This window comes from Erinaceus europaeus, chromosome 6 (assembly GCF_950295315.1).
Source record: "Erinaceus europaeus chromosome 6, mEriEur2.1, whole genome shotgun sequence".
NCBI classification, from domain to species: domain Eukaryota; kingdom Metazoa; phylum Chordata; class Mammalia; order Eulipotyphla; family Erinaceidae; genus Erinaceus; species Erinaceus europaeus.
The window spans coordinates 35,444,232-35,471,662 of record NC_080167.1 but is presented as its reverse complement, the minus strand read 5'-3'; the positions used below and the strand labels follow the sequence as shown (position 1 = coordinate 35,471,662).

At 41.4% G+C, this 27,431-nt stretch overlaps 1 non-coding gene across 1 annotated transcript; it reads left to right on the top strand.

Moving 5' to 3' along the window:
- Window positions 1-19,661: 19,661 nt before the first annotated feature.
- Window positions 19,662-19,768, top strand: LOC132539133 (U6 spliceosomal RNA). Its single transcript, XR_009550439.1, has one exon. It is a non-coding gene; the product is annotated as a U6 spliceosomal RNA (small nuclear RNA).
- Window positions 19,769-27,431: the final 7,663 nt, after the last annotated feature.

The window sequence follows — 27,431 nt, the reverse complement described above, 5'->3', positions numbered from 1 at the left end:
TCACATGCTGAATGCAGGCTTTTGTCAGGTCATCTAATAGTGCAAAAGAACTCTGTCGAACTTCTGGCATTTTATCCTGCATACACTGGTACAAGACATATCATTGTGAAATTATCAAGAGCCAAAGACAAAGAAAAATATCACAGGCTGCCAGGGAAAGAAGAAATTAACTTATAGAAGCGGTATAGTCAGCCTCACATCAGATTTTCCTGCAGGAGCAATGGAAGCCAGGAGAGAGTAGAGTAGTATATTCAAGGATTTAAAAGACAACAACTAATAGCCATGCATACTTTACTCTGCAAGACTGTTGCTGAGATTTGAAGAAGCAGTCAAAACAGTGCCAGACATAAAATACTGCAGGAGTGTGCCATAACCAGACCTGTATTGCAAGTGTTACTGAAATGAGTGGCACAGAAGAAGAAACAAGGAACATTTAACTCTCAACAAGGTAAACACAGTAAAACAAGGTAAACACAGTAAAACAGACCTAGAAACACAAGCCAAAGAGATATAATGGAAAAAAGACAGAGATAGAAGATATTAATGCAAAGAATGGTGTGACAGGGATGGTTAAAGTTGATTTAGATATATGTATATGTAAATTGTAAATAATATCTTTATATATTAACTATTTACATGTACATAGTCCTTTGTATCTATTTTCATTTATTTTTAAAATCTTTATGAGATAGAGAAATTGAGAATGGGGTGATACCTGTAGCACTGCTTCACCACTTGTGAAGCTTCCCTCCTGGAGGTCAGGACTGTGGGTTTGAGCCCAGGTCCTTACATACTGGAATGTGTATGCTTAACTGGATTTGCTACTGTTCAGCCTGCTACATGTCTTTTTTAAGTGATGTAATTTTCTCTCTAGTACTTTTAACCATATATATATATTTTTTTTCATCATCCTTCTTATAACAATACCTAGAGGTTCTTTAATTTGATGTATGCATTCAAGTACTCTTGTTATAGTTTATATCTGTTACTAAATGACCTGCATTTCTCTGAAAGAAAACTACCAGATCGTTTTGCTCATATCTGCAATATAAAAGAACTGAAACAAATAAGCTTGTTAAAAAGAAAAGTCAAACTGTCACTAGGACTTTGTGAAAACTATGGTGGTATTATCCTAGTGGAGACAGGCAAGAGCTGGGAGAGAGAGTGGAGAGGCACAGAGCTGTGATGGTAGGTGCTGTATGGAATTATACTCATGTCATCTTATAATTTTGTAGACTATTGCCAAATTGCTAATAAAAATAAAAATATGTAATTGTGGATTATCCTCAAGTAGTACTATTTTTTTACATTGATTTAAAATATTTTAATGAGAAGGAGAGGTAGAGATACATAAAGGGAATGATACAGAGAGAGATAGCAGAGTACTCTCTGTTTTGGCTTATGGTAGTACTGGAAAGTAAACCTGGGGTGTCAGAAACTCAGGTGTGAAAGTATTTTGCATAAGATTTATGCTGTTTTCCCAGTCCTCACTGATTTTATTGAGGATGTTTTACATGACTATTTGTTTTCTCAAGGGAACCATTTCACATCACTCCAAAATATGTGCTGACCTCCCTCACCCACCACCAATATACCCCTTTACCTCCATTGCAGGGTATTGAACCCCATCCCCTCCTTCAACTTTGTCCCCATTCCCTCCTTGGTGACCCCAGATCTGCAGACAAAAATCAATAGTTTATATATGGTTTATCTTATCCCCTTGCTTTGTTTCCTATATCCCACATGAGTGAGGTCACCTGGTAGTTGTTTTTGTTGTAAGAGATCTCATTTTTTCCTTAAAGCTGAGTAGTATTCCATAGTGTATATATGCCACAACCTACCTATCCACTCATCTGTTGTTGTGTGATTGGAACAGACAACAAATAATAAATTTTTTTTGTTACCCAAGAGAAATAGCTTATTTTTCATGCCTTAGATTTGATTTTATTTCTTGCACTGGCTGATGAAGTCTAGGAGATAGTTTTCTTTTTTATTTTTAAATCTTTTTTTATTTATTGGCTAAAGACAGTCAGAAATCGAGAGGGGAGAGAGAGATAGAGAGGGAAAGAAATAGACACCTGCAGCCCTACTTCACCACTCGTAAAGCTTTCCCCGCTGCAGGTGGAGACTGGGGCTCGAACCCAGGTCCTTGTGCACTATAACATGTGTGCTCAACCAGGTGCACCTCAGTCCAGCCCCTAGGAGATAGTTTTCTGTACATGCTACATGTTTTATCTATCTCCTTCCCCATCTGACAGGGTTTGTTAAAACTTTCTAAGCTCCAGCAACCAGAAATGAATTCAGGTGGTCTGACATTTCTTTTTATTTAATCCTCTGTATTGACAGAATTGTTTCTGTTCCAAATTACTGTCAGGATTCTCTAAGACTGGTTGATATTCACACCTGGAGATGGTATGTTGGCACAAGTGGTGACCTTTCAAAAACACACAATGTAAACAAAGCTGGAATTAAAACTACACTCTTGATTTTCCCCTTTGGTCAAGTGCCTAGACAGGTTATTGGTTCTCACAGAGTTGTGCTTATTTTTTTCTCTTCTAGATGTTTGTGAAGATAAAGATTTTCAGCAATTCATTTAACCCTGCTTTTGGAATGTTTCTGGGGTTCACATACACTTGAAGCAATTCCTCAGATGCCCTGATGGTGGAACTGCAGAGCTATATAGCTGAGGCCTTTGAAAAGGGAATCAGAAATGTCTGTTTACAATCTTAGGAAAAGGAAATGATTACAAGAAACCTGTCAACTCCATGTCTTTACGTTACTCAAATGATCTGTATTTGCAGTATTCCTAGTTTTTGAGAAAGGCTGTCTTGATTTTCTCATTATCCTTTTTGTTTTAATTCTAAACCTTTCTTATTAAAGAATAGTTTCTAACTTATTTTGCTGATTGACAGGGAAAAGAAAACATTTTCTTAGTGTTAATAATCAAAGGTAGATAATTTTATTGCTTGTTTTTGGCTTTTACTAAAGAGAGAGAGAGAGAGATTGGGAGGTTGAGAGAAAGTAAAAGAGACCACAACACTGAAGCTTCCTTTAATGTAGTGTGGACTGGACTTGAACCTGGGTTGTGCACATTACAAAGCAGTGAACTATTTAAGTAAGCTGCTTTGCCAGCCCAATCAAGTTTACTTCTAAAAGTCACAAAGAGTTGGTCTGCAGTCACATGCAATGGAAAGACTGGGTTTGAATAATATGCTGTAAAACCTTGCATAGTACCAAACCACTCTACTTTGAAGGTTTATGTCACTTAATGGTTCAACAAGTAGTCATTGTTTTCACTGTACCCAGCCAGTTACTAGGGTTACAGTTTGGTTTTCAAGGAACTTGGTTTGTCAAGGGACATTAACAATGAACCAGGCAATCAAAAGGCATGATCAGTCCAGAAGGTGGTCACAAAGGACTGGGAAACAAAGGACAAGTTCAAGGACTGGAAGGGGACCATTCTAGGGAGGTGATATTTGACTAGAGTTTTTTCTGAATGATAAAGAGCTATGAAAGGCTATGACTTTGAGGAAAACTGCACTGAATTTACCAGTCATTCTGATTGTGGCCAAGGGCAGGTTCCTAGAAGGAATAAACTGTTTCAAATTGTGTTGTGGAAATTCCCCTGAGCCATTGGATTAGTGGACTCTCTTGTACCCCATGACATTTAATGTCATTCCAGCACTACTGTGCTTCTATCATTATTCATCAACTTTTACTCCTCTGTTCTCTCACATTTGTTTGTAGTTCTCAGCCTTGGACCTCTCGTTTGTTGGTGAATTTAGTTCTGTACTCATTTTTCACCTCTTGCTTTCTGCCAGCACTCTTTGTTCTACGTGTGCTTAACCTGCTGTGCTACCTTCCGACTCCCTGCCAGCACCCTTTGTAACCTTAGTGTTCATACTAAATATCATTCTGACACCCTCACCCCACATTTCCAGAGATTTCTACCTCTGCTCTCCTTTAGCCATCTATTATTAGGTCTCTCATTGGAGCCTCTCCATGGATTATTGGTTTCACACATACTATGTGCACTTAACCAGGTGTGCCACTGCCCAACCCAATTTCCCACTTTCCAAAAGGGCTATGGTTCCTTCTCTTTCCATTCCACCTACCTTTATTCTTCTAGCCAGCTTATTCTCTTTTGCCGCATATATTCTCACAAAGCATCATTCACAAACTTTTCTCTTTTTTGAACACCCCCCCAAGTATCTTATCCCCTGCCCCACTTCAGGCTGCAAGCTCTATTACTGGAGAAAGTAAAGAAATTATGGTAATGATTCTCCATAAAATTTATTTCTCTTTCTCAAGCTGGATCCAGGTATTGTAAGGAAAATTTCTTTCTTCTGTGAAAGAAGTATCAATAACACAGCATAGCATTGAGTTACTAGGTATCTGCTATTGAACTATTATAATTTTAGAATGAAGTTGTGAATGGCTACAGAGCACAAATGTTTATTTTTGGTTATTTATTTATATTTAACAGTTCATCTCTGGCTTATGGTAGTTCTGGGGACTGAACCTGGCCTTAGACATGAAAGACTTTTGCAGAATTATTATACAGTTCCTGCCACCCATCTTCTCCACTTCCACCCTTGAGAAAAAGAAGGTTTGAGGAGTGCTCCATAGTGAAGTCAGCTGACAGGAGTGATAAAGGGTTTCATTACTAAGAAGGATAGAGAGGGGTAATTCACTTATATTTCATCTGGAATATTATTTTACTCCTCTGGTTTGAGCTGTGTTTTGCTCTAGTGCCTGCCTTTCCATTTCTCTCTGGTCATCTATGCTCCCTTTTATTCATTTCTCAACCTCTTGTCTCTATTCCTTTTCTGTTTTTCCTTCTTCCTTTCAATAATACTAATGATTGTATCTCTACTTGGTTAAATGTTCAAGGAGTCCTTTTCTTCCCAAACAATCTTCTTATCCCATCACTGGAGGCTCTCCATTATCTGAATATAGTCCATCTATAATGTTTCCTTCTGTCAAGAAAGGACCTTCATTTTACCCAAGAGGACCTCCTGCCATCTTCCAAACACATTCAAGCACCTTCTCATGTAGTGTCCTCTCTAATTCAGCCTCTGTTTTAAAAATATACCCTTGTTCTTAAGTTTCATTCTGGGGGTTGAATTCTCCTTGTTTCTGGAAACACTAGCTACAACTTCTAGTAAAATTCTTAGTTCTCTGTGGCTGGGTTGCCTTTCAGTACTTACTGTGTGCACCATCTCACCTTAGTTACTCAAGTTAGTTTGAGAGTTTCCTGAATGCGGGTCGCATCCTGTACTTCTCTGTGCACATCCAAACAGGGTAGAGACAGGAATTGGATAACTGTCCATTGAATTTTGGTAAGTTCAAACTATGTCAATAGCTCTTTCTCTAAATCTTTTTTTTAATTGAGGGGGTTAATGCAAATCTTCATATAGTTTTCCACAGAGACTTAACCCGATTTGTATTCCACAGTGGGTTCTCCTTGCTTCACATCCTGTCCTACATTTACTGTTTCTTGTCTTCTTGATAATAGTAATTATTTATTTATTTATTTATTTATTTATATTCATTCGCTTTTGTTGTCCTTGTTTTATTATTGCTATAGTTATTATTGTTGTTATTATTAATGTTGTTGTTGTTGGATAGGACAGAGAGAAATGGAGAGAGGAGGGGAAGACAGAGAGGGGTAGAGAAAGATAGACACCTGCAGACCAGCTTCACCACTTGTGAAGTGACATCCTGCAGGTGGGGAGCCAGGGGCTTGAACAGGGATCCTTATGCTGGTCCTTGCACTTTGCGCTACCTGCACTTAACCCACTGTGCCCACTGTGCCCAACTCCCTCTTTCTCTAAATCTTATGTTTAGTATGTGAAGAATGAGGGCCAGAGGGTTATGTGAGAGCTCTACTACAAATAAACAACCTAGGATTTGACTCTCCATACCACCCCAACTTTCTTCAAAGCCTTTCTAAACACAGGCTATTTCAAACATTCTTTCTTTTTTATTTTTTCTATGGATTATTTTACAAAGCAAAGTCTGATGTAGGATGTTAGTATTTTGAACACATATGAAGCTGAGGTTACCACAGTTGAAATGCTCAGTAATCTAGCACAGTTTGCTCTGTCCTCCCACTGGTATCTCTTCTCTGCCCTTCCTCCTTTTCAGATTGCTCTTCTTCCCCTCTCATGCTTTGCCTTCTTGTTCTGTACCCACCCACCCTCACTCCCAATAGTTTCCCAGCTTCTGCTTCCTCTCCTCCTTCTCCCCTAGATCTTCACACTCTTAGAGTTTCACAGCTTTACTGGAAAGTCTTAATGTGACAGCTTCCATAGAAATCCAGTATAAAATACCAACTTCCTTTCTCCTTCTTTCCTTCCTTCCTTCCTTCTTTCCTTCCTTCCCTCCCTCTTTTCCTCCCTCCTTTCTTTCTTTCTTTCTTTCTTTCTTTCTTTCTTTCTTTCTTTCTTTCTTTCTTTCTTCCCCTCTTGGGTTATCCTTGGGGCTCAGTACCAGCACTATGAATCCACAGCTCCCAGTGGCCTTATTTATTATTATTTTAAAATTTTATTGGATAAGATAGTGAGAAATTGAGAGAGGAGTGGGAGATAGAGAAGGGGAGAGAAAGATAGACACCCGAAGACCTGACTTTTTGTGAGGCACCCTCCCTGCAGATGGGAAGACAGGGCTGCTGGAACTGGGATCCTTGCGCTTAGTAAGTACTATGTGCATTTAGCCTGATGTATCACTACCCAACCCGCCTTCTCTTTTTTTCTTTTCACAAGACTACAGGATAAGAGGGGTACAATTCCACACAATTCCCATCACCAGAGTGCCATATCCCATCCCCTACCTTGAAAGCTTTCCAATTCTTCATCCCTCTGGTAGCATGGACCCAGGATCATTAACTTCCTTTCTTTATTATCTTTCCTCCTAGTACTTACTACTTTCATTTCATGAAATTTGCTTTTCAACTTTGGTGTCCTTATTTGCAGTAGAAGTGCCACATGAACAGCTATCATTTATGCATTTTCTTGTGGAAACTCCTTTGGGTATTTTAGGTTCTCTTTGAAGTTTGGAAATCTATTGGACTTTCATGTTTTTGTAAATGTCAAATTAACACTTTTTTTGTAGAATAAATATTTGAAATAACAAGTGAATAGACAAGTAAGGCTTTTCCTTCTACTGTGAGTAGTAGCTATGTGGCCTGAATTAGTGGAGGTCACTGTTTGCTATAGAGAAGTGTCACTAAAGCTAGGTATTGAAATACATTGCCAGTTCACTTAACATTTACAGCTTATATTTAATAAAATATGGGAATATAATGTTAGCATTGCATATTTAAAATTTAAAAAATATTTACTTATTATAGGATAGAGACAGAGAGAAATTGTGGGGTGAGGGAGATAGGGAGAGAGACAGAGAGACACCTGCAGCCCTGCTTTACCACTTGTGAAGCTTTCCTTCTGAAGATAGGCACCAGGGGCTTGAACCTTGGTCCTTGCACACTGTAGTGTGAGTGCTTAACCAGGTGCACCACTGCCTGGACCCTAGCATTGCATATTTTTAAGCTTTATTAATGTCATAATTTCCAGATACATTATCCTTAACCTAGCTCATGTCAGAGGGACTGCACAAGTTTTGGTGTCTGAAATTTTTTAGAAACTGTTTGGCAGGAACCTAGTTTTGCTTGTCATTTGGATTAAGATTAGACAGAAGATAGCACCACCAGATTTGACATTCTGACAGGCTCCTGGCAACATGTCCTGCTGCTGGTGCTTGCTTACAATGCAGGAAATGCAGGCACAAGTTCTCCTTGCAGCAGGAACCATGAAGAGAGGAGGATGTAGTCAGGTGAACTGGAATGACTTCAGAGCTACTATTAATCCTCTATCTGTCTGTACCTGTGTTCAGAGTGACTATACAAAACAGATGCACTGAGCATTCTTACCTCTTGGTCCTCTGGGTGGCATTTTGAGTGGTTTTCAGTTGATAGGTTGTCAGAGTGATTACCATGCATGTCTAAGACTGGTGTACTAACTGCTTTCAGCAATTACTAATTTCCTCAGCTCCTTTAATGCATATTCATCACAGGTGAGCCCCTGTGGCCAGGGATTTTTCTTTTTATTAAAGGAGAGGAGGGAAAATTAATGGTTCCTTTCAAAATCTCTAAAGACAAATTTCTCTTTTTTGGGATACCTGGATTGGAGGTAACTTATAGAAATGCATCCAAACCCCAGGTGCTATTTTTCTTCTCTGTATGGTGTGTGTATGTTTTTGTGTGTGTATGTCTGTGTGGTGTGGTGTGGTGTGTGTGTGTGTGTGTGTGTGTGTGTGATCGTAGGTAGGAGGGAGAGCAGGCATGGAGATTCAGATGGCTACACATATAGGGCAGACACCTAAGCTGTGCTTTGGGAAAATAGCTTTTCGTACCTGGACTAGAAGAGATTTTGTAATGAAGTGTTTTATTTATTTATTTATTTATTTATTTGTTTGTTTATTTATTTATTTATAATAGATAGTTTCAATGCTTCTTGCTCAGATGTAAAGGAAGTTTTGGTAAAAGTACTACACATGCCTCTATCTTTCTTCTTAAGGCTGATTTTCTTTTTTTTTGGATGCCAGACCACTGCTCAGCACACTCTTATGGTGGTACTGGGGACTGAACCTGGAACCTTTGGAGCCTCAGGGATGAAAGTATTTTTGCATCACCATTATGCTATCTCCCTAGCCCAAAGCTGAGGATCTTAAACCGGTTTTCAGGGGCACCACAAATCTAGTTATCCCCCATACTTGAGTTTGTTTGTATATGCAGTCTTATGGAGTGGGTCCATGCTTTCCATTTTAGCTTGGGCTTCTTAAGAGTACAGAGTCTAAGAAGAGAAATTGGATTCCTATTTGGAATCCAGTCCCAGGGATCAGAAGTGAGGCCTGTGGGTTGTGAAGTACTAAGGAAAGGGCTAAATAGGTGAGTGTGTTCTGCTCATGCCCTCTGGGCTGTATTTGCATTGTTTGCTTTCAGGTAGAGGGGTGGAGGAGAGGAAGCATATATGTAGGAAACCTTTGGAAGAATGCTAGGTGAGGTCAGGCTGTGTCTGCAGGAGATAAAAATCAACACAATTCTGAAACAAGAATCAGTCAAGGTCCAATAAAGATTTTTCAACTATCTGTTTGTGTACTGCCCCAGGGTTCTTAAATGAGGTAAAAAGTAAGGAACAGCATCTGATTCAAGCTCTGTTTGCAGAGCACTTGTTCTCAGAAACCTGTGCCTATCCAGGGCAGGTGCTCTGAAAGAGTTCTGCTTACCTACTTTTCAAAAGTCACTGGGACCATTCATACCCTGTGTCCCAGTCAGGGTACCTTGAAGTACTGCTCATGGGACATGCCACTCATCCATCCTGTTTAATTCCCTTGTTTCTTTGAGGAAATGGATATTGCCTTGAATTTCTTGTGCCTTCTCTGAAATGAGAATTTGATATAGTTCTTTTACTGTCTTTCATGCTGGCTGCTTCATCAATTTCTCTCCTGCCTCCAGGCACTCCTAGAACATACTACTGTCAGAGTTGTCTCTGTCATAAGTTCCTTGGGTATTGGAATATATATTTTTTGACAAGTCATAACACGAAACAAATTTGGACTGGGTGAGAAGTACTGCACCAAAACAAAGGACTCTGGTAAAGGAGGGGTGGGGAGGAAGGTCTTACAGTCTTGATATATAATAATGGAAAAGATTCTAACTGGGGGTGACAGTGTTATGTAGATACCTACCAAGCAGAGATGAGAAACTACTCATGTGTCAACATATGTGCTGAAACTATTAGCCCTCCAATAAAATGAAAACAACTTGTGCTGTTATGAATATAGGTGCACACATATCTATTTGAACAGATACTTATGTCTTCCTTGGGTATATCCTTCAGAGGGATATTACTGGGTCATAAGGTAAGTCCATCTCTAGTGTTTGGAAGAACCTCTAGACTGTTTCCATAGGGTAAGACTGATCTGCATTCTTATTATCAGTGTGGAAGGTTTTCTTTTCCCCACATCTCTGCCAACACTTGTTACCTGTATGCTTTCTAAGGTATGAATTTATCATATTGAATAGTTAGTTCATTGTTGTATTTATTTGCATTTCTCTGGATAAGTGATGACTTTGAGCATTTCTTCTTATGTCTGTTGACTATTTGGATATCTTTTTTTGGTGAAAATTGTGACCATGCCTTCTCTCCATTTTTAAAAATTTTTAACAATGACCATAAGATAAGAGGGGTTCAATTCCCACTGCTAGAATTCTGTATCCCACTCCCTCCCTTGGAACCTTTACTATTCTTTATCCCTCTGGGAGTATGGACCCAGGATCATTATGGGGTGCAGAAGGTGGAAGGTCTTGCTTCTGTAATTGCTTCTCTGCAATTACATGGGTGTTGGCAGGTTGATCCATACTCCCAGCTGCTGGTACTTATGTGGAGTGCCTCCAACTTGAGGTAAGCTTCTGACCCTCTCATCTAAGGTTCAAGGGACCTTAGATGCAGAAGAAGCACCAGGAGAGGTTCAAGTATGAACACCTACTTTATTTAGAATAAGTACAGGTTTTATAGCAAACAGAACAAAGGACATTTTTCAAATATGTCAGAAATTACAGGTTTCTTAAAGGTCAGCTTGCCCCTATGGTGAGGGGCGTAGGACAAACTGATGTGATACCAAAAGGTCAAGACAATTAGTCTCCATGATGCAGTCATCTTAATTATCCAAAGGTATTAAGAAAGACATAGTGGCTAAACCAGTAAGTAGGGTGAGATGAAACAGAGAGAGACCAAACTTGATGTAAATCACAGATATCAAAGACAAGGAAATAGGTATGGGGGTTTCACTGCCAGGGTGCTGGTAAGGCTTGTGATGGAGTATGCTTATGTATGTGATCAAAGGATGAAGAGATGGTGAACTCTGAGGGAATATAGTGAACTTTGAGTGAACTTACAAGCAGGCAGCCATTTGGTCTGCTAGCAGGGGAATGAACTAAGTGTGAGAGGATGCAGGCTTCTGTGAAGCTTTGAGAGGCTAACAAGGGGAAACTGAGTCAGAGAAAGCATTTCCCTCTTAGCGTGGGGTGTCTTTCCAGACCTCCATCACAAGGATGGGAGAGCTCCCCTGAGCTCTGCTGGCTTTCACATAGTCCCAGACCCAGCCTGTTTATTTTTCTTTCTTTCATCTTTTCTTTTTTCTTTTCTTTCTTTCTTTTGCTTTTATTTTTTTCTGTTTTTCAGATAAAGGAAAGCTTTTTAATCAAGCAAGAATAGTCAAGACAGGTAGACTCCGTGGTGGGTTAGGGGACCAAAAGTGGAGAGCCATCTCCAGGCTAGGCTAGAACAATTTACATTGTTCAGGACTTGTTCTTTTGAGCTAAAGGTCCCTTGAAGTCCATATTATTTCAAATTTTATAGCCCAATTCTGGTTGGAAATGTTCGGTTTAGTCCTTTCAGCCTGGGCATCAGTATTGTTTCAGTTCTGGTTGGAGATAATTTGATGTAGGCGGGGATAAATTCCTGTGTGAGTGAGGGAAGATAATTCATTCAGCAAGATAATCTTTTCCCATGAGATTAGGGAGTCAGGTATCAGCATATTTCCAGCATATTTCAGCAAGGTAATCTTTTCCCATGAGGTTAGGGAGTCAGGTCTTAGCATATTTCCAGAGCACTGCTCAGCACTGGCTTATTGAACCTGGGACCTTGGAGCCTCAGGCATGAGAGTCTTTTTGAATAACCATTATGCTATCTACCCACTCTCCCAGACTGTTTCTGTCCTTCCCTACTGGGGTAGGGCTCTGGGGAGGTGGGGCTTCAGGACACATTGGTAAGGTCTTCTGCCTGGTATCATGGTGACAACTGCAACTTGGTGGCTGAAAAAACACTAAGCAGAACTTTAAAAAAAAATAATCAGGAACATAAAGGTAAAAGTATAGCAGATGAATTTTCAGGTCTTAATGTTGGAAGGAGCTAGGAATTCTATTTTAGATATATTCCAAGGGGCCTATGACTTCACTAATTTTTGACTAGGCCCAACAGCTAACATACAGGTGAACTAATATTGTCTGGGAAGGTGGTGTTAAAGTTGAGGATAAGACTAGGAAGCTAGATCAGCATCCAAATATGGAAAAAGTATATACATATCTTTAACTGTGAACTCCATAAATCTGATCTGGGGCTCATATTCAGTATAGGAGCCTGTGCAACCTCTGCATCCCTGGAGGTCTGAGCCCTCATTCTGTGGTCATAGGAACATTCTAGGCTGCAGTCGTGTCAGCACCTGTCTTCCTTGAGTGGCAGAGTATGTTGACTCAGCCTCCTCCCTTTGGAGAGTGTGGCGGTTCCTACCATTGTTCCAAATTGAGTGTAAGGTCCTGTAGAGGTCCATAAGAGGGTTTATGATGTTATTCCTGATGGAGACGATCAGTGATGGTGGAGAAAAGGGATCTGTTAGAGGTCTAGGTCCATCATGTCTATGTGGGAACCCCAGGATTCCTTGACTAGGACCCTGGATGACTGGTTGACTTGGTAGTGACAAAAAGAGCCATCATTAAAGCATGCTGGTCTCTTGTCCTTGTCCAGCTTTTTTAGTCCTTACTTTGTCTGAAAAGTTTAGCCTTAGAGTGGTTGAGGAAAGTGAAATAGAAAGTAGGTAAGGATGGTATTTAGGTCTAGGCTGAAACTATTTGATTAAGTACTTTGTGTTGTCTTTTTTTAGGTCTTTCTACTTACTTGCTACACTACTGAGTCACTGCTAACTAATGTGCACTTTTACTATAAGGTATATATTTTCCCCTATCTTACAGACACATGTGCACCTGTGCTCTATCTCATGGGCCCTGGTCTATATCTAGGTTCTGTGGCTTTGTTAGGAATTGTACCACCAAAAATGGAGTTAAGGAGTCCTATGAGCTAGGAAGATCTCATGAGAGTAATGGAGCCGAAGGGTTGGCATTCCAGGCCAGGCATCTCTGGACATAGTTTTAAGTGAAACGTGTTAAGGTGATACTGGTTGCATTGATTTGGTTGAGATCAGCAGATGCAATATCAAATGGTATGGATCAAGAGAAGCATGAAGGAAAACAAGTCAGGCCCCAGAGATTCCAGGACTTGGTCTCTTCTCCATTTTTAATGGGTTTATTTGTTTTATTTGTTTGTTTGTTTTGTTGTTGCTGCTGAGTTCAGTGGGATCATTACCATTTTTTGTTATTTGGCCTTTGCTTGATATGTGGCTTATAAAGATCTTCTCCCATTCAGTAGGCTGTCTTTCTGCTTTGGTGATATTTCTTTTGATGGTGCATAAGCTTTTCAGTTTGATTTATATTAACACTGGTTTATTTTTGTCTTTGTTTTCCTTGCTGTGTGACTTGGCTTTTCAAAGATGTTCCCAAATCAAGCATTGTGGAACTTTCTGCCAATGCTTTCTTGTATGCATTTGTTGTGTTCTGGCCCAATGTGCATGACTTTGGTCTATTTTGGAATTGACTTTTGTCCATGGTGATGCAAGGTGAACCTTTTTCTTTTTCTTTTTTTTTTTCCATCCCCATCTCCTGATAGCTTTCCTATTCTTTTTTTTTTTTTCCTCCTCCAGGGTTATTGCTGGGCTCGGTGCCTGCATGAATCCACCGCTCCTGGAGGCCATTTCCCCCCCCCCCTTTTGTTGCCCTTGTTGTAGCTTCGTTGTGGTTATTACTATTGCCCTTGTTGACGCAATTCGTTGTTGGATAGGACAGAGAGAAATGGAGAGAGGAGGGATAAGACAGAGAAGGGGAGAGAAAGATAGACACCTGCAGACCTGTTTCACCGCCTGTGAAGCGACTCCCCTGCAGGTGGGGAGCTGGGGGCTCGAACAGGGATCCTTACACCGGTCCCTGCGCTTTGCGCCACATGCGTTTAACCCACTGCGCCACTACCTGACCCCCTAGCTTTTCTATTCTTTACCCCTCTGGGATTATGGACCCAAGGTCATTGTGGGATGCAGAAAGTTGATGGTTTGGCTCCTGTAATTGCTTCCCCACTGAACACGGGCATTGACAGGTTGATCCATACTCCCAGCCTGTCTCTCTCTTTCCCTAGTGGGGTGAGTCTCTGGGGAAGCAGAGTTCCAGGACACATTGTTGAGGTTGTCTATCCAGGGAAGTCTGGTCGGCATCATGCTAGCATCTGGAACCTGGTGGCTGAAAAGATAGTTAACATACAAAGCCAAACAAATTGTTGACCAATTGTTGACCTAGAGGCTGGAATAGTGCAGATGGAGATTTGGGAGGGGGGGGGTCCTCCATTTTGTAGATAGCTAGAAGGCATATTTTAGTTATATTCCAAAGGGCCTGTGGCTATACTAGTTTTTTTTTTCTTTTCCTTTTTCCTTTTGCCCCTGAGAACTTGAAATCTGATGTGCCAGTGGATCCAAGTTATTGTCTGGGGAGATGATGTCATGGCTGGGAAAAGGCTGGATCAGGGAAGAGAGTAGCTCCTTTGTTGTAGAGCCAGATGTTGTAGTGCACGGGCCGCAGAGAAGAGAGAGAGAGGGTCCGGAGCGAAGAGGAAACACAAATCTTTATTCGCGCTGGCACCTCAGAGTTGGGTGTTAGAGAAGCAGGTTGGGCCACGTGGAGGTAGAGAAAATGGCCGCCTCACGCAGTAACCTTTCCTGCGTCTGAACACCAGAGTGGAGCGCCAGCAAGAGAGTGAGGTGCGGAAAACGAAGGGTTTTTATAGGAGTAGCTTTCGCAAGAATGGGAAGGGGGAGGAGTAACCATAGCACTCTAGGATAGGATGATAACTCTCATGAGAATGGGAGGGGGGAGGAGTAACCAGAGCACTCCAGATATCGCGGGGATATAGACAATGTCCTGAGGGCACAACATGACTGAACAGGCACTCCAAGAATGTCCCAACTCTCCAGGGAACTAGCAGTAGCCTGAGGGGACAACATGGCAGATGTGACTGCATTGGCACAATTTCCCAGCATCTCCCCCTTTCCTTTTATCTAATGGCCAGGGCAACAGTGTATAAAGTCTATGAACTACTCAGGGTCAGTCTATGAAAAACCAGCAACATGAAGGGAAGGAAGCTGCTGTAAAATTGTCTAAAGTGTCCAAAGGGTATACCAGCAAGTCCAATAGAAGTCTCAGTCCAAAGTAGGCAACTAGGGGGAGAAATGGCAGGGGATGAAATGCTGCATGAGGAAGGTCAGCCTCTGGAATTCCGCTTTTCTGTAGATTGTGAGCTGGAACCACCAAAACGTGACAGGTCAAAGCAAAAGCAGGAAAGGCAGACAGGCAGTAAAAAGGTTCTGTCCTTGGAGTCTGCGAATCAGATTCTTCAGATCGCGTCAGGTGACATATAGGGTTTTGGGGGTGTGCCATTGTAGTCGTGCCATCTAGTGGGTGATGTCAGGGTGTGCAGGGGTCCAGATGTTTTTTTTCTGGGATTCCTGTAGAAGAAACATAAACAATCTGCTTCTCGTGGTTAGCAGGGCATCTGATTTGAATGCTTTATAGAAAAAGAGGTTTGGTGCCTTGACCAACTGAGTACTGGGGGATGTATCTTTCCTATTCATTTATGATTATATTTTATATTATTTGTCATGGTAGTCAGCCATTTATCTGGAAGGTCCTGGGTGATTCATGGGGAAAAAGACCTTATCTTTTAACAAAGACTCTAAGGTGTAGGGAAGCGGGAACTATCTTATCCCTTTTTTTTTTTTTTGTATCTTGCCTTTTGTTGCCCTAGTTGTTCTTGTTGTAATTATATTGTTGTTATTGCTGATATTGTGGTTGTTGGATAGAACAGAGAGAAATGGAGAGAGGAGGGAAAGACAGGGGGAGAGAAAGATACCTGTAGACCTGCTTCACCGCCTGTGAAGTGATTCCCCTGCAGGTGAGGAGCCAGGGGCTCAAACTAGGATCCTCAAGCCAGTTCTTGCACTTAGCGCCACCTGTACTGCGCCACCACCCGATTCCCAGGAACTATCTTTTAACATAAACTCTATGGCCATGCCAATAGCAACCTTGAGGGCACATGTGGCTCCCCACATGTCCCCCTGTCTTATATCATGTTTTGATGTTTGGTGGACTTTGTTTTGTGGCAGGGTGGACTTTGCCTGTCTTAGGTTGGGGATCAGCCTTCTGTCTTACCCGTCATTGGAACACCTGGTCATTTTTGCCCAGTAGTACCAGGTGCCCTGTCTTAGGTTGACTGGATAGCGCTAGTTTCCTCTTACCCGTCATTGGCTAGCCAGCCCTCTACATGGTGGACGTTCTGATGGAGGGGGGCAAATCCTCCACAGCAACTCAATATTCTGCCATGTCCAGCCTATGATAGTGAGTTTGTATAGGTTGCATCTTTATGGCATCAATCTGTTGCTGCAAAAGGCCATGATCTTGTTAAGAATTATAGGACTGTGGTCCGGGAGGTGGTGCAGTGACTAAAGCCTTGGACTCTTAAGCATGAGGTCCTGAGTTCGATCCCTGGCAGCACATGTACCAGAGTGAGTCTGGTTCTTTCTCATTAATAAATAAATTTAAAATGTTGAAAAAAAAGAATTATAGGACCTATTGTGAGCAGAAGAAGTAAAACAAGCTAGAGTCCCACAACTAAGGGTATACAGGTAAGGAAGGGGGAATGTATCCATTGATATGAAGAGGTAGGATCATATCTCAAGTCTAAGGGAAGCAGTCAGTGGATGTGATGTCCAGGGGAACAGCCATTTGTCTTTGGGGGTAGTAAAGGATGTCCGTGTCATGGGTGATGTTATAAAGGGAAACATCTTTAAATTGTTGGCTGACAAAGGCAGGCCTATGGTGGCAAGACAAGATACACCAGTTAAGTTTACAAGAATATGTGAATGTTGCTAATTCACATAGGTTGGATATGGAGGAACTTCTTACAGTTTACTATCTTACCATATGAACAGATGATTCCTCATATGAAGGCTTGATAGCTGTAATCACTTACTTGTGAAAAACAATAAAACTTGTAACAAGTTAGAGGTTTACTATAATTGACTTTGGACTATAAGCAGACTCAGGTTACTTAGAGAGTTAATGCATGTTAGTAACAATGGTTTTTAACATTTAGAGTACTTCTGAGCAGATGGGTCATACAAAAATTTTTGGTCATTCAGCACACTCACTCACAAAACACAACTGGCCATTCATAACATAAGACATTCAGGGAAAGGGTAGGAGAGAGGGCTCTGTGAGCCAACTTTTGTAGGTTCTGCCATGTCATATTATGGATCCTGGGATGTATCCTGCATCTAGTCCTCTTGTGTTTCTTGTTCTTCAGGGATAACAGTGCCATCATGAGGGTATTGTCGGACATGGCGGGCAGGAACCCAGACAGGTTTAGAGTAATTATGAGGGAAAATACATGCAAAACCTCTTCCCAAGGGTCAGGCCCTTTCCAAACTTTATCAAGTGGGTCTTTCCATTTGACCTTAATAGATGGGAGAGTAGATGGTGTTTGCCAGTGAAGAATAATAGGAGGTAAGTCCGAGTTATTGTAAATATTAAAGAGATTTAATGTAGTTAAGGCTTTTGCTAGCTGGATATTGGGGGATACATTCCTCCTTTATCTTTATTCAATTGAGCCTTAAGAGTCTGATGGGCCCTCTCGACAATGCCTTGTCCCTGTGGATTATAGGGAATGCCTGTGTTATGAGTAATGTTCCAGAGGGAACAAAAATCTTTAAATTGTTTGCTGGTAAACGCTGGTCCACGGTCGGTTTTCACTTGAAGAGGTAAGCCCATCACAGGAAAACAGGAGAGCATGTGGCTTATAAGCTTTTTAGAGCTTTCTCCTGTCTGAGCTGTTGCCCACATAAATTTAGAAAAGGTATCAATTGAGACAAACACGTATTTTTGTTTGCCAAAGTTTGGTATGTGGGTGACATCAATTTGCCAAATAGCATTAGCTTTTAAGCCTCGGGGGTTAACACCAAGAGTCTGAATAGCAGGTGTTTTTATGAGACTTGCACAGGAAGAGCATGTAGCTAGGATATGTTTTAATTGTGGTAACGGAACATCAGGAAATCGAGCTCGAAGGCCTTTAAGATTAACATGGGTTAGAGAATGGAAATCATCAGGATCAGAGACAGAGACTAGGAGAGCTCCTGTGGAGGCAAGGTGGTCAGCTGCAGCATTCCCTTCGGACAGGGAACCAGGAAGAGGGCTGTGGGAACGAAGGTGCTGAATATATAGTGGTTGGGTTCGAGAAGAGAGCATAGAGGCGATTTGAATCAAGAGAGGGGAAAGTGGGTTGTCATCAATTTTCACATATGAACGAGCAAGCCATGGAAGTAAGTTAACAGTATACACACTGTCAGAAAAAATGTTGAAGGATTCTGGTACAGCTTTTAATGCAAGGAAAACAGCATAAATTTCTTTGTACTGAGGGGAATGCTCAGGAAGCTCAGTAAAGAGAGGTTTAGGAGATTGTTTGTCTGGGTAATATATAAGGACAGCAGCTCCCTTTTTTTCCACCATCAGTGAAGACTGTAGGAGCAGAAGGAATGGGATCTCGAGAGAAAAGTTTAGGTGCTAGTAGAGGCAGAAGAGGTAAAGAAGCTATCAATTTATTGGAAGGAAAATGGTTATCTATTTGTCCTGGAAACCCCAGGAAGCTTATGGCAAAGCAGGAATGATGGCGTATAAGCCACTCTGTATCTGTGAGAGAAAAGGGCAGAATAATTAAATCTGGTTCTTTCCCTAAGACCTGCACAGACCTATTTCTCCCTTGGCAAACCATGAATGCTAACGCATCTATCTCAGTGAGGAGTCTTGGAGTTCCTCCTACTGGCATGTGAAGCCACTCAAGAACCCCATAGTCTTGCCACAATGCCCCTAGTACTGTGGGGGTGGAGTTGAAGATTAGAAGGTTGACCAGAGAGGAGGAGGAGAATCGAACAAGGTGCATGTCCTGGAGGGCCCAGTTAACCCTTTCCAGTGCCAAGGAGGCCTCGAGAGTTAACTTACGTTTTGAGGAGGGTTGTTTGTTTCCTTTTAGCAGGTCAAACAGTGGCTGGAGGCAGCTTGTAGGCAGATAGAGATACTGCCTAAGCCAATTTAAATTTCCTAGAAAACTTTGTAAAGAAGCAAGAGTAAGGTTAGAAGGGAAGGTAACATTAGGTTTTAAGGGACGAATTTGCGTTAGAGAAATCTCTGAACCTAGGAAGGATATTGGAGGGATTAGCTGTATCTTCTCAGGGGCTACATTAAGGCCACTTTTTTAAAATACAGGAATGAGAAAATCACGTAAGGCATAGAGATCTGTATCTGATTTTCCCCATATTAAAATATCATCTGTATAATGAAAAATATTAAGGCCCTTATGAATATATGGGACAAGGGCAGATTTAACAGCCTCCTGACAAATAGTAGGACTATTGGCCATACCCTGGGGCAGCACCACCCATTCAAATCTATCAGCAGGGCTGGCGTTATTAATAGATGGAACAGAGAAGGCAAAATGTTTGCAATCTTGTGGATGCAAGGGAATAGAGAAAAAACAATCTTGTATATCAATAGCTATGATTGGAATTCCTGTGGGAATTGCAGAAGCAAGAGGGAAACCCCTTTGGGGGGAGCCCCAGACCTGCATGGTTTTATTTACTGCACGGAGATCTTGAAGGAGGCGCCATTTTCCATTTTCCTGCTCACTTCGGCAGCACATATACTAAAGTTGGAACGATACAGAGAAGATTAGCATGGCCCCTGAGCAAGGATGACACACAAATTCGCGAAGCATTCCATATTTTAAAAGTAATTCTCATAAAGATAAAATTAACTTACATTTAAAGTCTGAGGTAAAAATTAGTTAACAATCAATATATTTTAACTAAGTTGGTCTAAACAAAAGGTTAAATAGACTTGTTGATATGTAAAACTCTCCATTACCTTCTCTATTAGAATTGGTAGATCGCACAATGGCTATGCTAATTATTCTCATGCCTGAGGTTTTCTTTCCTGCGCACACCTAGGGTGTGTCTCCATCTTGAATGGGTGTAACAAAAAGTTAAAAAGACGTTGTTGATATGTAAAAGTCTCAAATTCCTTCTCTATTAGAAACGTTAGATTGCGCTATGGTTATGCTAATAAGTTTTGTTTCATAGTAAGTAAATTGCAGCCACCTGCCTTTGGGACTCTAGGCCGTTCCCCACCCCCATGCAAATGCCTGTCAAGGCAAGTACACCCCCCAGAGGCAAGAAATGTTTTTTTTTAAGCTGATAAAGTTTTGCCCACAGAGGAAAAAAAAAGGCCCCCTCAGGCCTTCCCTTGGCAGCACACTGGTTCTTGTTACTTGCTTACATGTTTCTCCATGTTTGTGCCAGATTCTTTTTTTAAAAATGCCTGTATGATATAGGTTTCTGTTCACCCCACACCCTTGATATTGTAATCATTTAGTTAAAAAGAAAAGGGGGAATTTGTTTTACATTGGGTTGTTCTAGCTCTCCCCCTGCCAAGAAAATTTGGATCAGTCCTGCTAGTTTCGCGGGCCCGCTTGGCCCCGCCCCAAGGAACCCCGAGAGGATTCCAGAGTTCCAGAGTTCGAGAGTTGGAGAGTTGCAGAGTTAGAGAGTGCTTGGCGCCGTCGTGGGGGAAAGAAGCAGCAGAGTTCTGTTTGGTGATTGGTTTAGTTTATGAATCGTTGTTCTTGAATAAAGAAATACAGCTTCCCTGCCCAGCCGTGTGTCTGGTCGTCTCTGTTACCCACCCGTGAAGCTAGCCCGACCAGCCAGAGCATCTGAATTTTAACAACACTCCTTAATATGGGAAAGGGGTATAAATATTGTTGACTATAAACCCATTGATGTGATCCAATCTGGGGCCCATATTCAGCTTAGGAGCCTATGTGAGCTCTGCATTCCTGTAGATCTGAGCTCACATTCTGTGGTCATAAGTAGGAATGTTCCAAGCTGCCTCAATATCAGGACCCATCTTCCTCAGATGTAGCATAGAGTATATTGTTCAGCCTCCCTTCAGAGGATGGAACATTCTCTACCATTGTTGATCCCAGTTGAGAGCAAGGTCCTATGGGGCACACAAAGGGGTCTATTGTGTTGTTCCTGATAGCAATGGCCAATGGAGAGAGGGATTTATTTGAGGTCTAGGCCCATCATGTCTGTTCGAGAATCTCAGGACTCCCTGATGAGGGCCCCAGCTGATGGGGTGGCCTGATAGTGACTAAAGAGTCATCATTAAAGTGTGCCAGTCTCTTGCCTTTATTTAGTTTTTGCAGTCCTTGCTTTGATGAGGTTAGCTTTGGAGTGAGTGAGAGAACTGCAATAGGAAGTAGGTGAGGAGGGTATCTAAGTCTAAGTAGACACCATTTCATTATGAACTTGATACTGACTCACTACAGACTATTGTGTATTTTTGCTTTCAGGTATACTGCCCTAATTTATGGATGCATATGAACACATGCTCTATCTTACGGGACCTGGTCTATATATAGGTTTTGGGATTTTGTTAGGAAGTGAACCTCCTGGAATGGAATTAGAGAATCCTATGAAAGGAAGGTCTCACACAAGTAATGAGGGTGAAGGGTTGACATTCTATGCCTGACATCTTTGGATACAGTCTGAAGTGAAGCATGCTGATGTGGTACTCATTGCATTAGTTAGGCTGGGATTGGCAGATGCAAATCATTTAGTATGAATTGAGAGAAGCATGCAGGAAAGTGAGCCCCACTAGAGGTTCCAGGACTGGGAAAATAGAGGATGTAGGGGGTTCCTGCTCTATAAAGGATATAGGAGGTTCCTGCTGTCTTAGGGTTTAAAAAGACAGTAGATACCAACACCTATAGACATCTAATCTTTGATAAGGGGGTCCAAAGCATTAAATGGAAGAAGGAGGCTCTCTTCAATAAATGGTGCTGGGGAAACTGGGTTGAAACATGCAGAAGAATGAAATTGAACAATTTATCTCACCAGAAACAAAAATCAACTCCAAATGGGTCAAAGACCTGTATGTTAGACCAGAAACAATCAAATACTTAGAGGAAAACATTGGCAAAACAGTTTCCCACCTACACCGCAAGGACATCTTTGATGAAATAAACCCAATTGCAAGAAAGACTAAAGCAGAAACAAACCAATGGGACTACATCAAATTGAAAAGCTTCTGCACATCCAAAGAAACTGTTAAATAAACAAAGAGACCCCTCACAGAATGGGAGAAGATCTTCAAATGCCACACATCAGACAAGAAACTAATCATCAAAATATACAAAGAGCTTAGCAAACTTAGCACCAAAAAAGCAAATGACCCCATCTAAAAATGGGCAGAGGATATGAACAAAACATTCACCTCAGAGGAGATCCAAAAGGCTAACAAACATATGAAAAACTGCTCTAGGTCACTGATTCTCAGAGAAATGCAAATTAAGACAACATTGAGATACCATCTCACTCCTGTAAGAATGGCATACATCAAAAAGGACAGCAGCAACAAATGCTGGAGAGGCTGTGGGGACAGAGGAACCCTTCTGCACTGCTGGTGGGAATGCAAATTGGTCCAGCGTCTGTGGAGAGCAGTCTGGAAAACTCTCACAAGGCTAGACATGGACCTTTCATATGACCCAGTAATTTCTCTCCTGGGGTTATACCCCAAGGACTCCATAACACCCAACCAAAAAGAGGTGTGTACTCCTATGTTCATAGCAGCACAATTCATAATAGCTAAAACCTGGAAGCAACCCAGGTGCCCAACAACAGATGAGTGGCTAAGAAAGCTGTGGTATATATACACAATGGAATACTATACAGCTATCAAGAACAATGAACCCACCTTCTCTGACCCATCTTGGACAGAGCTAGAAGGAATTATGTTAAGTGAGCTAAGTCAGAAAGATAAAGATGAGTATGGTATGATCCCACTCATCAACAGAAATTGAGAAAGAAGATCTGAAAGGGAAACTAAAAGCAGGACCTGACTAAATTGTAAGTAGAGCACCAAAGTAAAAACCCTGTGGTGAGGGGGAGGGTGGACATGTGACTTCCTTGGCTGTTTGGGGATGGGGGTGAGGGGGTGGGATGGGACACAGTCTTTTGGTGGTGGCAATGGTGTTTATGTACACTCCTAGTAAAGTGTAGTCATATAAATCACTAGTTAATTAACATGAGAGGAGGAAAATTAATTGTATGTCTCCAAGTTTTTAAAACACATACTGAGTCTTTTTAATATATAGGCTGTGTATTTGATATGCGGACTCTCTCAAAAGCCTAGACCAAATAGATCAGAAGCAACCAGTGGCACAGCTATAGAAGATACTAGGTACTATACAGCAAACCCTAACAAAAGGACTTTTCAAAGTTAACCCAATTACCAAATAATGTGATGATAACATTAACTATCCATTGTCTTTTTGAACCCTAAGACTGCAGGGACCTCAAATCTCCACTACAGAGCCTATATTTCCCCCAGTCCTGGAACCTTAGGATAGGGCCCACTTTCCCGCACGCCTCTCCCAATCCATATCAAATAATATTGTATCAGCTGATCGCAACCTAGTCAATGCAACGATTGCCACCTCAACATGCTTCAGCTCAGAATGTGTCCAGAGACTTCAGGTGTGGAATGACAACCCTTCAGCTTCATTACTTGGGTGAGATCTTTCCTTTCATAGTAGTCTCTAATTCCATCCCAGGTCGATCACTTTCTAACAAAGTCCCTTAACCTAGAAAGCAGAAGTACACTAGAGTTTGCAGTGAGTACTCCCCTAACACTTCCTCTCCACTATTCCAGCCTTTGGGTCCATGATTGCTCAACAATTTTTTTGGCTTTGTATGTTAACTCTCTTTTCAGCCACCAGGTTCCAGATGCCATCAGGATGCCGGCCAGGCTTCCCTGGACTGAAGACCCCACCAATAAGTCCTGGAGCTCTTCTTGCCCAGAGACCCACCCTACTAGGGAAAGAGAGAGGCAGACTGGGAGCATGGACTGACCAGTCAATGCCCATGTTCAGCGGGGAATCAATTATAGAAGCCAGACCTTCCACCTTCTGCAACCCACAATGACCCTGGGTCCATGCTCCCAGAGGGATAGAGAATGGGAAAGCTATCAGGGGAGGGGATGGGGTATGGAGATTTGGTGGTGGTAATTGAGTGGAGTTGTACCCCTCCTATCCTATGGTTTTGTTAATTTATCCTTTATTAAATAAGAAATAAATTTTAAAAATACAATAGATAGTTATTGCATTAATCACATTATTTGGCAATTGGGCCAACTTTGAAATATTCTTTTGTTAGGATTTGCTGTACCATACACAACATCACTATAATTTATGTCCTTTAATATTATTTGTATATAGTTGTGCCACCGGTTGCTTCTGTTCCCCCTGGTGAACCTTTTTCATTCTTCATATTTTAACCCAATTTTCCAAGTACCATTTGTTGAAAAGACTTTCCTTTGTCCATTTGATGTTTGTGTCTCCTTGTCAAAAATTGTTGGGGGTTATTTCTGGGTTTTAACTTTTATTCCACTAGTCTGTATTTTTTGTTTCAGTACCAGGAAGTCTTGCTTATAATATACCTGTATTATAGTTTGATGTCAGGACACATGGTACCTCCATTATTGTTATTTTCTCAAAATTGCTTTGAAAATCTGCATATTTTCCAGTTCCAGATAATGTTTTGTAGCTTTTGCTCTATTTCTTTAAGGAAGTAAGTGGAACCTTGATAGGGATTTTGTTAAACTTGTGTAAGACTCTGGCTATAGCCATGATTTTCTTTATATTAGGGTTATTAGACTTGAATTGACATCTGTAACTCTAGGCAGCAAAGGATATTTTAACACAGAAATAGAAGTTTTTGGCATTCCTAAAATACAAAATCTTACTGTAATCTATATGTCCTCTGAGGTAAATGGAGGTTGATGGTGCCATAATGTTTCTCTGCAGGTTTTGCAGATGGTTTCATTTGAATTTGTTAACTCTTTGAAATTTTCTCCTTTTTCATAGCTTTGAAATTATTTCACTCTATTTAATTTTAGAAGCATGTAAAACAGCCAACTGATAGAGGAGAATTTTATGCAACCACTGGGATTTTCTCAATTCAAATTACACATTTAAATACACAAACATGAAAATACACAAATACACCTCTTAGAGTGGCCATATTTTCTTTGTATTTTATTTTGATAGGGAATAGAGGGCAAACGCTAGAAGAAGAAGAAGGGAATATAGAAATTTAGAAGGGACAGAGAGAGAGAGAAGGGGAGAGGATAGACACTTGAAGACCTGCTTCATCATTTGTGAAGAAACTCCCCTGTCAGTAAGGTGCAGGTCCTTGCACATGGTAATATGTGTGCTCAATAGGGTGCACTACCTCTCTATATAGAATATATAGTATACAATTCACATATATATGAAAAAGCTAACCTGAAGAGGTGAAGCCCCAATTGCAACAGCAAATAGATAAATTAAACAATCACTCACCAAATCCAACAACCCGAAAGCAAATGACCCCATCGAAAAATGAGGAGAAGATATGAACAGAATATTCAGCACAGAAGAGATCCAAAAGGCCAACAAACATATGAAAAAATGCTTGAAGTCATTGATTGTCAGAGAAATGCAAATAAAGACAACAATGAGATACTACTTCACTTCTGTGAGAATATCATACAGCACCTGAAAAGGTAGCAGCAACAAATGCTGAAGAGGGTACAAAAGTACCCTCCTGCACTTCTTGTGGGAATGAAAATTGATCCAATCTCTGTGAGGAGCAGTCTGGAGAACTCCCAGAAGGCGAGAAGTGGATCTTCCCTGTGACACTGCAATTCTTCTTCTGGGGATATATTCTAAGGAACCCAGTACACCCATCCAAAAAGATTTGTGTATACCTATATTCTGAGCAGCACAATTTGTAATAGCCAAAACCTGGAAGCAACCCAGGTGTCCAATAACAGATGAGTGGCTGAGCAAGTTGTGGTCTATATACACAGTGGAATACTACTCAGCTATTAAACAATGGTGATTTCATCGTTTTAAGCACATCTTGGATGGAGTTTGAAGGAATCATGTTAAGTAAGATAAGTTAAGAACAAAAGGATGGATATGGGATGATCTCACTCATATACAGAAGTTGAAAAATACTACCATGATGCCAACCTGCCTTCCTTGGGCAGTTGACTTCACCAATGTGCCCTGGAACCCCTCCCCTCCTGAGCTTTATCCTAATAGGGAAAGATAGAGACAGGCTGCAGATATGGATCAACCTGTCAATGCCCATTCCAGTGGAGAAGCAATTACAGATGCCTGACCTCTGACCTTCCGAACCCCATAGACATATCTGCCAAAATAGACTGAGGCATGCCTAATGGAATTCTGGTAGTATTCCATCCCAGACAATAGTACGCAGGAGGAGAAAACAGGCTTCATGATTATAAATCTTTCTCTCTAAGCTTGACCACACCCTGGCAATGAATTTAGGTAGGGATTCAATGGTTTCTTGGCAAAGGGAGAGAATGGGGACTGATGCCACTCCTGTGGGTGGGGTTAACCTCTCCTATGCTTGTGTTGTGCAGATGTGTTCCTGTTCAAAATAACCAGCTGGAAACTTGGCTTCTGCCTGCTGAATTCCAGTTTTAAACTCTCCTGCTCCAAACAGTGCATCAAAATTCCACTCCAGCTGATTCTGACTATTTCTCTGGGATTGCTTTGAGCATTCATCATGAAAACATGCCTCCCATTGCAGGTACAGGGGTTCTGGGAGCATAGCATGAGCTACATCCCTCCAATCTTGGGGGGTATTAAGGTGCTGGAGAAAGCCTCGTAAAATGGGCTTGGTCCATGGAGCATGAAGTCCGTCATCCTTAAATGCCTGCCTGAGTGGTTTAAGTTCTTTGGAGGAGTATGGATGCCACACCTGAGGGTTTTGTCTATTTGGGGCCACATTTACCAGGAAAGTGTGGACTTGCTTTGATAACGAGGTAGCAGCGGGTGGAGGAGTTATGCCCGAGGAGTGGCAGCAGCAGCCAGAGAAGCCAAACACGTATCTGCCAAAATGGAACCCTTGGGGCAAAATGCAGAGGGCTTAGGGCAGGTTAGTACCAAGACAATATCCCTTAACTCTTGTATCTCAGCCTCAAGCACCCTATATATATCCTAAAAGCTGCAAACATAGACAAGAGGATCCACGGTGCATCCCCAAGTAAAACATCTCCGAGATAGAAAACCTGTCCTATTAAAAAAGAGTAAAGTGTTTGGGAAGCCTCTTCGTAAAATGGGAAGTCTCCCATGGCAGAGAGGAACACGAGGCCGCAAAGAGTCAAGCAGCTGTATACTTACCTGCATCTGGGCAGGTCAAGTCCCTGTTCAGGAGCCAGGTGTCATGCTGCGATGCAGAGGGAAGAGAGAGGAGATCCGGAGTGGAGAGAGGACACAATTCTGGGTTGCTTCCAGGTTTTGGCTATTACAAGT